This window comes from Cupressus sempervirens, chromosome 5, assembly GCF_028749045.1.
Source record: "Cupressus sempervirens isolate cs-2001-9-10 chromosome 5, ASM2874904v1, whole genome shotgun sequence".
NCBI lineage: Eukaryota > Viridiplantae > Streptophyta > Pinopsida > Cupressales > Cupressaceae > Cupressus > Cupressus sempervirens.
Genome location: NC_143122.1, coordinates 679524079 through 679536826, shown reverse-complemented (window position 1 = coordinate 679536826; position 12748 = coordinate 679524079). Strand labels below are relative to the sequence as shown.

General features: G+C 31.0%; 1 pseudogene; it reads left to right on the top strand.

Annotated features, from left to right (window-relative positions):
• The first annotated feature begins 8813 nt into the window (after window positions 1-8813).
• On the top strand, window positions 8814-10592 carry LOC149557768 (uncharacterized; annotated as a pseudogene).
• Window positions 10593-12748: the final 2156 nt, after the last annotated feature.

The window sequence follows — 12748 nt, the reverse complement described above, 5'->3', positions numbered from 1 at the left end:
TGAAAAATCCAAATAGCTTGCAAGAATAAGGATGATATGGAGCCCCCCTAAGGAGAGATGGGTTAATTTAGCTTTGATGGCGCAATGAGAAGGAAGGGTTCATCAGGAGGGGGTATGGTTAGAGATAGCAATGGTAGAATATTGTTGGCCTATGCTAGTAATCTAGGGAAATCTTTGAATAATTTTGCGGAGGCTATGGCTCTCCTTTGGGGCTTGAAAATGGTAATTGGTGTGGGATGGGAGAATGTGGTGATTGAAGGAGACTCAAAGATAGTCATAGAAATAGTGAAAGGCCATATGAAAGCTAGTTGGGTGATCAAAAGGGTGACTAAAGAAATTTGACATTTATTAACTAACTTGGAAATATATGACTTGCAACATATTTACCAGAAGGGCAATGCAGTGGTAGATGTGATGGTCATGCTGGGTCTGAGAGTGCATGGCTTTCTTTGTTGGAGAGAAATAAGGGTTTTACCAAATTTGGTAGGACTTTTGGTGAATAAAGACAACTAACCATGATTGGGTCTACTTGAATAGATTATATGATTCTTAGTGACAACTCAGTGCTGAGTTAACCGATGGGACTGGTTCACTATGGAAAGATGGTAATAAATGATGGAAAGGGTACTTCCAATATTAAATTCACATGGTTCAAAAGGGAAAGAAAATTCAACTACAATTTGAGAGTATTTTTGATGTTTTATTTTATCATAATTCTATACTAGATGTTGAGTAATAATTGAAATTTCAAATGACTTTGGCTTCTTGGAGATGATGAAATAGAGTGATATAGGGGAAATGACAGTTAGCATGTGATAACAAATTTGATAAGTGACACGAGTATTCATGATAGTAAAGGCATTTATGAGTACTTTGTGCAACTTATTTTTTTACATAAGTGTGACTATGATTTTAAAATTTTCCATTGGTCTAGAGCTTTGAAAGGAGTGAGAATTATGGTGAAGGTTTCTACAATGGGAGGAGATCTATTACATATTGAGCCTTCGATGATTAAGTAGAATGCTTGAAAACCCCTAACCTAGTACATGCTAAAGGAGGGGGGATTGGTGTTCATGGAGGCACTCAATGATTATGATGAAAGTTGTTCTCAACAATTTGTGAATTCCTAGGATGAAAAAAAAAAGTGATAGATAATGGGATTATGTTTCAGGTGTTTGAGGAAATTATTTCGTTGGTGACAGGCCTTGCAATGAAGGGGAGAAAATGGCAGAAGGCAACTAGGATTACATACAAAGCCAACTTGAATCACTTCTTTTAGGAGGGTGAAGAACCCATTTTCCATTGTGGTGGGTTTTAGCCCGAAAAGCTTCCAGAGCCATGGAATGAAGTTTGTTTGGTGCTGATGAAATATCTCACCTTGGAAGCAAGATACAGAGTGTGCTACTATTATCATTTTCCCCTCAATCATTTCCACCATTGTGATAGTATTTCTATTCCTTTTCTTGCTATTACATGAATTAGTTGACACTATATCTGATGTTAAGGAAAAAATAAAAAAGGGGGTTAGTTATACAATCCTTCACTAGGGTTTGATGTTTTGCCTATACCAATTCCATTTGGCCTTGCTATCCCCTACAATTGTTGAGGTTGATATCCCAACTCTTCATAACCCCTGCCCCCACCATATCCCTCTGAGAATTACCAGCCCTAGAGCCCCTACCCCCCAACCATCACCAAGTGGGTCCCCTGAGGAGAAAAAGATTACTCCTAGTAAAAAAGTGAAATCAAAGAAAGGGAAGGAGAAGGATCTAGAGGAATTGGAAGAAGAGGTAAGAGGTGGAAGATGAAGATTTGGAAGAATAACGAAAATGAATGCCAAAAGGAAAATGGGGACTAGTGCTTTGCAAGAGGATGATTCAGATTCTAAAGAGATGACCCACTCTTAACAAAGAGTGAAATAGAAGACATCGAACTATGGCACAGGGAATGAGGAGGATAAGGAGGTGGAGATTTCAGACTCCTCTATGTCAGGTTTGGGTGGTGAGGAGAAGGGGAGAAAAGTGGTGACCCACATCTCCACTTCTCTTACCATGGGTATCGTGGACCTTACGCAGGATCAGTTCCTAGACACGATGGAAAGAGCCCCCTCCCCTACAATAATGTTCTCCTTGGTTAGGGTGATACCTAAAGAAAAAAATATTTCTAACCCCCCAGTTTTGCAGGATAACAACAAGGGTATGGGGGAGGGCAACTTGGGTGGTAGGTTGGAGGATACTATAGAGACCCACAATTTGGAGGTAAAGAGTTGAGAGAGAGGATGTAGGCCTTGAAGGAGAGGGTCAAACTTTTGTCAAAGTTCACCATCAAGGTGACAAATATGGCGGCCACTACCCTGCACCTACTAAATGACAACCAGGATGAGGATTTGACTCATGAGGACTCCAAGATGCTTTTCAATTTTTTGGCAAAATATTGGGTGAAAATCCCCCTCAAAGGGAAGGCTGAGAGGAAGCCCAAATTAGGGTTTGCTCCTCTCTTTTTTATGTGTTTGTTGGTTTTCCTTTGTTTAGAAACTCCTTTCTTTTAAGTAGTATTGGTTCAAGTTATCTTAGTAGGATGTCAGTAGTTTTTATTATTATGCTCCTTCAAATGATGTTTTTGTTTTGATAAGCAATAGTAGGGGTAAACTTTTTATTGGATGGTAACATGTTGGTTGTAGGCTAATTTGTCTTATGTAAGGGTCAACCCCCTTGTTTTAGTTGTTTTATTATTCAGAAACATAATATTTACTAAAATATTTTCAATAGATTAATAAATATTATTTATTTAAATTCAATTTATCAAATATGAAAAAATAATTATTTAAAAAAACCCATCAAAAAATCTATTATGAACAATTAATAAGAGAAATACAAAACTAGAAGTCACAAGCTTTTGTGCTTGCAATGATGAGTCGATAGATGTTTACTTTAAGTAAAATAAATTTAATTTTGTAATAAATTAAATAAATAATATTTATTTATTTAATTTATTATATACTATTAAATTATCATCTAAAACATATTCCCATAAAAATCTATTATAAAAAACTAATAAGAAAATAATATGAAAAAATAACATGTATAAAGTGGAGCAAAAAATATAAACTAAAATAATTATAAAAACTAAAAACTTAAATAAGGGAACTCTTAGTGCTTCACCTCTGTGAGCATCACTAAGTGTTTTATTTATTATCATGAGAGATGGATTTTTGTAAATCATTACTCATTAACATGATTCAATGAGTTTGACTCAAAAATTACATAGTTAAACCCTGATAACAATATCACAATTTAACTTGTTGTGGAAAAATATCTCCTACGTATTAATTTAAAGTCTATTAACTTAAATATATGAATAAAATCCTTTAAAAAAATTTAAAACTAAGCTAATTTAAAATCTATCAACTTAAATATATGAAAAAAAATTATTTAAAAACAATCACCGTAAAAAAAACTATTATGAAAAATTAATATGAGAAATATAATATATATGTATATTAAAAAATAGCGACTCTCACATGGCTAAACTAAAAATGAATATTTAAATGAAAAACTATACTAATAAGAAAATTAAATTAAAACAATTTGAAAACTAAAACTTCAATCATACAAATCTCCTAATTGCCAATCCTATTCACTAAACTCAAAATCAATATTTAAAGTGAAAAAATAAACTAATTTAAAAAATAAATTAAAAACTAGAAACTTAACTAATTTAAAGTATATTGGCTTAAATATGTGAATAAAATATTTATTTTATAAAATCTCCAAAAATTAATATATAAATTGAATATGAGAAATATTTAATATAATATAATAAAAAAAAGGAACTCCTCTCACAAATATCCCATTGGCTAAACTAAAACTTAATATTTAAAGTTAAAAAACTACACTAATTAAAATAATTTAAAAACTACAACTTCAATCAATTAAAAAATTTAAAATTAAATAAAAAGAAACAAAAATATGAGTTAAAAGTGGAGATAACAACTAAATAATTTTGTAAATAAATAGAAAAAAATAAGAGTTAAAATTATTGATAAATTAATTTACAAATTAAATACAAGAGTAAAAAATAGAGATAAATAAATAAATAAGAAAAAAACAAGAGTTAACAGTGTAGATAATAGCTAATTTAATTAAATAAATAGGATAAAAAACAAGAGTTAAAGTTAGAGTGAGATAAAACTGGTCTAGAAGTAATTAATGACAAGGGCTGACAATTTTCAGTCAAAGGCTGACAAGTTTTTAAAATTCATTATATACTATTTCAATAAGTTTCTATCATCAAAATACAAAATAGAAACATATCTAAATATATATATATATATATATATATATATATATATATATATATATAATGGGATCACATTTATATATTAAATAAAATACTTAAGTTCCCTATAACAAATATTGAAGTTTTAGTAATAAATTTACTTGTCATATTGACAATTCTCTAAATATTTAGCCTATCAATTCATTCAGTCTAACAATTTTTTAGTCAATCATATACAGTTCAAAAGTGCAAAAATGACCAATACGACCATCAAATTCCAGGTCTAGTGGAGAAAGTAATTTTTTATAGAAATAAATAGAAAAAGAAAAATAATAGTTAAAAAGTAGAGATAACAATCAATAAGTATCAAAACAAGAGTTAAAAGTGGAGTTAGATAAACAATGACCAGTAAATAATTAACAAGAAGGATTTACAAATTTTCGGCCAAACTGACAACTTTTCCAACCAACTAATAACTTTTCCGTCAAAAATTCAATTCAGAAATAGCCTATTGGCTAAATTCTTATAGAGTTTGACATGTTATTTAAAATATTACATATTTAATAACTTGTGAAGTTTATGGATTTTTTTTTTGAAATAATGTGATTGATTGTTAATTCATAAAAAATAAAAAATAAGCAATTCTATAGACTACTTGTTGCATGCGCATATGATTCCTACTTATCTAATATTAGATAAGTAGCCAATATTAGCCAATCAAAATATATGCGCATATTAGCCAATCAAGATGTATATTTTTAATTATAATATTGCATTATGATATTTGATCAAGTAAAATATATGATTTTTAACTTTAGAAAATTAATTTTCTACATTTTCATTTGGTTAAATTTTTTTAACAATAGATTTTGAGGAGAAAAGATTACAACTTGAAACTAAAATCTAGTTCACAAGTTTTCATTGATTGAATTAGATAATAAAAAAATAAAAAACTAGATAATCATACAAAAAATTATTTGCACCATTATATTAACTAATCATTTATTTTATTATATATGATATATGCTACTATTATCTATTATAAAATTATGAGTTTCAATATATGGTTCAATAATGTTTATAAATATATATATATATATATATGAGATACAATTAAAATATAATATTTATTTATTTTATTTTAACTATTTGTTAGCAATTTATTTTTTAAACAAATGAGATTTAGAATACTTTTTCAATTGTAGATGATTATATTATTGATTTATTATTATTGAATTTAATTATAATAATTATAAAATTATAATTTTACAAAAGTAATTATGCCGAAGGCGTTCCCTTATATGAAGGTGAGGAGCTAAAATTTTCATCCAACGGTGGAGAATCCCAGAGACAAAATGACTACCATTGAAGTATTGTTAAGAGTTGATTGATTTTATTTGACACATGACTATTCAAAAACAAAGAAATAATCTAGTTTGCTCATATCTAATAAGATTTTATTAGACATTTGCTTTCTATCGTGAGCTCCACAAGGATGCAAGACAATTGCACCTTTTTGGTTTGTTAAACACTTATTTTGCCCATGACAGAGAATTTTTGACAAGAGAATGTGATCAATAGAGAATTTCTTTTCTTTTCCATGTTACAATTAGAGATGCAAAGTGACATAAAGCACTAACTGATAGAGATGGAAGAAAATAAATGAATAGATATAGACAACAATTTGTGTAGACATTATTCCATTTATTTGTCACTATTCGATATGGTTCCTTTGTTCCTCACCACCCACAAGTTGATCACCCCTCTATATGTAGCTTCACTAGGAAAAGAACCAAGGAGGAATCTAAGTATACAAGATGAGACATCAAACTTTAGGATATATTAGCAAAAGGAAAAGAATGAAAGTGAGGGATGGGAATCCATGTTGCGAATACCTCTATTCAACCTCAATATAAATATTGACATAAATTTTCTAATCACAAGTAATTGCATATCCACGTAGTTTTTAAGAAATAGAGAGACTACGAAGAAGATAGCCATGAAGTGATTGAAAGAGAGGAAATGAGTATCAATGTACACTCTTAAGTTTCCTATTATTATACTTGCTTAAATATATCATCTAAACTATAATATTAACACAGGAAAACAAAGAGATGACCATCAACATTTAGGGAGGGAATCTAGGGATAACTCAGCTGCACATAGAAAGACAAGGCAAGAAAGAAACTATAATTATGCTAATCGATTCCCTTTAGGAAGTTACATATCCATAGATAATTATATTGACGCAAATAGTCAATAGTCATAATTCTTGTTCAATGTTTTTACTGTTACCCAATTTGGACGTCTTTACTTTGCATATAGAATAGAGGAGTTTCGTCAAATCTTGTTGTTGCAACTACTTTGGTAGTCATGTATACAAAATGCAAAAGCATGGAGAAGGCACGTGAACTGTTTGACAAAATGTGTGAATCATCTCATGGTTCATAGTGCCTCAAAGAAATGTGTTCTTATGAACTGCACTAGTCGTCATGGGTTTCTCAAAATGGATTGGATGAATACACTTTAGAAATTTTAAATAAAATATAGTTCTCCTATAAATCAAATTTTACAACCCTTTTTGTGCCTCATCAGAGGGGATGAACTAGTAGACTTTGTTATGGAAATAAATTTTTTTTACAAGATCAAGCAAATGTGTATTAAATGTACTACTTAACTATAAAAAGTAAGCATTGTATAAGTATATAGAGTATACAACTAAGATAGATAGATGAAATGTGACTTTTATATATAATCATGTGTCTATTTCATTCAATGTAACATATATTTCACCTCAGGTCTATATCTTCTAACAACAAAACTGACGATAAGTGTAAATTTTCCTTAACAAGAATGTATCGAAAAAATGTGTAGTTATTTCATTTTTTTACTACAAACTCAAGCATAGTAAAAATGCATGAGGTAATACATGACAAATATAGGTAGGAAAAATACAAACATTTGCATATGAAAGCATATGTCTATTTCATTCAATGAAACACATCTTTCATATAAAATTGTGACATGTATATTTGTTCACAATGCTAGTGATAGTGTTAGCATGTGTGAGTTTTCATCTTGAAGCATATATTGAAAAACAAATGTAAACATAATGAACATGCAATTATATTTATTATAGCATATACAGATTTCAAACATTATTAACCTAGCATTACAAGTTCCACACTCTTAATCACTATTTTTTGTGCACACGCTCATTTAGCATTACAAATTCATAGTTGTAGATATAGATAGTTGAAGAGATGCGAGAATAAATATGGAGATGTTGAAATATTGAGATGAAAGAAAGATATAGATAAATAGGAACATAAGTGTTGAAAGAGGTATATATGCACACAGAGAGAGGGCGGTGGGTGGGGTGGGAGGAACAAATGGGAAAGATAAATATTTTCTATTAAAGTATATATTTTTAATTAAATAATAAATAGATATACAGATTGAATATTTGATATCAATTTCCTTCTTTGTCATACATTAACTATTACTAACATCAAAAAATAGTTTACTATATTTTGTTCTTAGACGAAAACAAATCTACTTGGCATATATAAAAATAATAATTATAGATCAAAATCAAATGTAATGCATAATAGACATAGTGCAATTCATTGGCATAATAAAGGTTTGCTAACATGAAACATGGTGAAATATAAACTACCATTAGCACAGATTATTTAAATTTGCAAAAAAAGTGACAGTACCCACATGCAAGTCATTATTAACATATGATAATCCATTTCACATGCATGGTTAAAAATTGTAATTGTGAATCATAGTCAAATTTAATGCATAACAATCATATGACAACTCCCTTGACATATTTAAAGGTTTATAACATGAAACATGGTCATATATAGCCCATTAAGACAAAAGAATAAATACTTAGTTGACCTTTCATGTCTATTCGGCATACCTGTTGCACACTAATGTGCAATTGCTAGTTTATTTTCTTACATCTTTAAAAATAAAAATAAAATATTTATCACAAAATAGTATTTTCAAAGAAACATTGAAATATTAATTTCCTATTAGTATATTATTTTAGAAAATACAAAAATCAATTTATTTTTGATAAAAATAAAAAATATAATGAAATAATATATACTATATAATTTTATATAATTGAACATCTAAAATAAAACAAAATATAAATCATATAAAAATTTAACCATTTAATAATATTTTAATAACAAAATCAAAAAATTACTATTCTTTCACACATTTTTGGAGAACTATGCTGCTTTGCGGCCTTGTTCCCATAGTCATCCATTTCTATTTAATAAATTTTAGTTTTTGTATCCCATATGAAAAATGTCTATGGCTTAATAATGTGGTGTGGTTATGTCCTTATAATCGGAATTATATTTGCTTTAATACACGAGATGAGAAAATACTGAAGAAGATTTTTTAGGGTTTTGTTCTGCTCTGCTTTAATATTGAGATGCAAAAAGTACTGTGTTTTATTCCTTCCAAGAGTTGTATTTTTTTCGGGTCTGCTCTTTTCACCAATGAAGATGGTGACAATGCAGGACTTCAAATGGATTTGCCCCCTCTATAAGCAGGTAATTTCTCCTCCTCATTCTTCTTCTTCAAAATTATTCTGCAAATCCTTCACAACTCGAGATACACACAAACAGGAGAAGCACCCTCCTCACATCACCCACAAATTTAATGTTTTCCAGTTCAATCAATCCATTGATACCCTCTGTAAATCGGGAAACACAAACAAGGCCTGGGATCTTTTACATTCAGCCATATCTCAGCGCCTCCCTCTCAATGTCGTATCCTTCAACACGCTTTTAGGTAGCCTTGGGAACTTGGGTAATTACCGTAGAATCAAATCCCTTCTTGTTGAAATGAAAGAAATGGACATAAATCCAAATGTTATCACATATAACACTCTCATAAAGGGTTTGTGTAAATGGGGACGAATTGAGGAAGCACTTGGGGTTTTCGACGAAATGAGGCACCTTCATTGTGTTCCGGATATTGTTACATTCAGCACCATAATTGATGCAATCTGCAAAATAGGCAGAGTAGATGAGGCTCTTGTTTTATTTGCTGAGATGATACAAACAGGCATTCCTCCTAATATTATTTCGTGCAATAATCTAATTAATGGTCTCTGCAAGGTGGGAAGGGAAGATGGAGCTATTAGGTTAGTATCTAAAATGAAACATAGTTACTGCCCTCCAGATATTGTTACATATAACACTCTCATAAAGGGTTTGTGTAAATGGGAACGAATTGAGGAGGCACTTGGGATTTTCCATGAAATGGGGCACCTTCATTGTGTTCCGGATATTGTTACATACAGCACCATAATTGATGTGATCTGCAAAATAGGTAGGGTAGACGAGGCTCTTGTTTTATTTGCTGGGATGATACAAGAAGGCACATCTCCTGATATTATTTTGTGCAGTAGTCTAGTTAATGGTCTCTGCAAGGTGGGAAGGGAAAATGAAGCTCTAAGGTTAGTATCTAAAATGAAACATAGTGACTGCCTTCCAAATATTGTTACATATAACACTCTGATCAATGGTCTCTGCAAAGTAGACAAAGTAGATGAAGCTTTAGAATTATTAGCAAAAGTGATAGAAGACAATCACTTTTCTACTACACACACTTATAGTAGTCTCATAGATGGCTTCTGCAAAGCTGGAAGAAAAGGTGAAGCGTGCAATCTGTTTGTCAAAATGATGGAGCTTGGTCCTATGCCTAATACAGTGACTTTTAATGCAATTATTAATGGATTATGCAAAGATGGCATGATGGACAAGGCTTGGGATTTCTTCCATTATATGTCCACAAAGGGCTTGCAACCAGACGTGATTACTTATAATACTTTGATACGCGGCCTGTGTGAATTGCATGAGGTTGAAAAGGCTCAAAACTTAGTCAAAGAGATGCTAAGGAAAGGGTGCTCCCCAGATTTTGTTACCTACACCACTCTAATTGATGGTTTATGTCAGTGTGATAGAGAAAAGGAAGCGCTTGCCATTCTTTCTGAAATGCAAAGCAATGGACATTGCCCTAATGTAATTACATATACCACATTAATAAATGCATTCTGTAGATTGGGAGACATGAACATGGTAGGAAAGTTGAGGAAGATGGCAGCAAGGGATTTGAAACCTGATGAAGTGACATAGACCATAGCCATTGATGGTCTGTGCAAGGCAGGGTATTTTTCTAGAGCACATTTGCTTATGGATAAAATGCTAGATGAAGGCTTGTCTCCCATTGCAACCATTTATAGCTGTCTGATGGATGCCTGTTGGAAAAAATGGTGAAATAGATAAGTCAGAAGGATTTTTAAGAAATGAAAGTGGTAGCTATTGCCCTGAATTGTGGCCTATACCAAATTGAATTCTACTTTTTGCAAAGAAAGCAAACTTGGCATGGCTTTGTCAGCGCTAAATGATAAGAGGAGAAAGGATTCAGTTTCCATTGTTGTCACATATAATATATTATTTGACAACATTCGCAAAAGACACGATCTTGAAAAAACGTTTTGGATTATGGATCAAATGAAAAAAGAAAGTTGTGCTCTAAGTGATGCAACTGTCCGATAACTTGCCTGGCTGATTAAATAAGTCAAACGAAAAATTTAATAAACTTTGTAAATGATGATTCTATTATTATTTATAGGGCACCATATCGCTCATGCCTGGACAATGAGTGCCAGCCATATTAAAATTGTTCTTGGATATTTATTCTTCCAACTATAAAAATTTATATTTATGTATCCATTTCAGTTTTTAATTATGTATAGAACAGTTCTTTTGTGCAAAGATTGAACAGTTACTTTGATATCAATAATAACTAATTTTAGAATTGTACTTCAAAATCTAAAATATAAGTGATAAGAATCTGCATGTGTTATTTATCTATTTAACATTTCTTTTGAGATTGTTGCCTGTTGTAATCACAATTCTGCAGATTAAAATGACTTCTAGCAAGAAACGTAGTTTGCAGGGTAAAAATGGGCAGTTATGTATCTATCTTTAGAGGATCAAATATAATAGTCGCAGCAAAGTGATTGTGACGGTAAAAATCAACATTTTTTCATGAAACTTGTAGTATCCTAGTACATTCATATTATGCAATCCTCTTTACTTGAGGAGAAAAATGCAATATTGAAACCTACTATCTTTTCATAACCCAATAATCCAATAATCCAAATATTTAAGCAGCACTTCGATAATTACATTTATCGGTCTATTTTGAATAGATTTAGGAATTTGATCCCATATGTCCGCAAAAAACATATCAAAAAGGAGACCTCAGTATTTTTATAAAAAACTTAACCATTCAGAGAGAACTGCATTTGACTGCAATTTTCAATTGCAATAAGTTACTAGATCCGGTTACAAAAACAAATAATTCAAAACTAAGCAGTTGATATTTTTGCTGCTAAGAAACCTTTAGCACTTGGATCTTTTTGCTGCTGAGAACAACCTTTTGCAGTTGATGTTTTTGCTTGTGATATTTACCTTAGGCTAGAGTAGGAAAGCAAATGAAGTCTTCAACTTCAACAAGACATTTATCCAGTAACAACTTCCCACTTCAACTTCAACAAGACATTTAGCCACTAACATATGCAGTGTGTGCTCTGCGCTCCATCCTGATGCTTCCAATATCCAGAAATACCTGCTTATTCTGAACCTCTGTTTTACATCTTTAGCCTAGATACCATAGATGCCAATCACTTTAGCCTCCTGCCACCATACCCTTTTTAAGTCTTCTTGATTCCTACCTCTCATTGCTAATATCTCATATCCACAATGTTGATCTAATCATATTTCCATAGTTAAATGGTTATCATATATAAGTGAATGTCTTTTTGCATGAACCATCCAATTTTATAATCTTTACCCTTTTTTGTGAAGATCATCGTGGAAGGACTTCATCGACAGCTGTTATAAGGAATCTTCTCACAAAAGCTAGCTCAATGAAAATCCTCTGTAGATAGTTCTTATATCGGAGTTGTACGAAAAGCCTCTGGAAGGCTATTAGTTTGAAAGTACATTGAAAGAAAAAAAAGAAATCTCCTGAGAGCGATTTTAGGTCAAAGATTTAAAATGTGCATATAGAATTTTAGTTGACTGAAAGCATCCATAACTACTGAGGAAGAGGGAAAAATAAGAAGGTCTAAAAACTTATGCCCAGATATGAAAGAGATGAGAAAAATTAGCACTTGAAACAATAATAGAGAGTATTTGAAGGATTTTAGTGCCATTCGCTTCATAGATAAAATAAGAATATTTCTTTGAATATCAAGCCTTCTTGTAAAATTTGAATTTCTATCTAGAAAAGTATAATATCTTCATTTTTCAAACTATGAACAATGGCTTCTTATTGTACAAAGACCATTATTAATAACTGGAAGGATTGATCATTGAAGAATTCATGTGGGAAAGTATTCAATCAATGAAGATATTTCCTC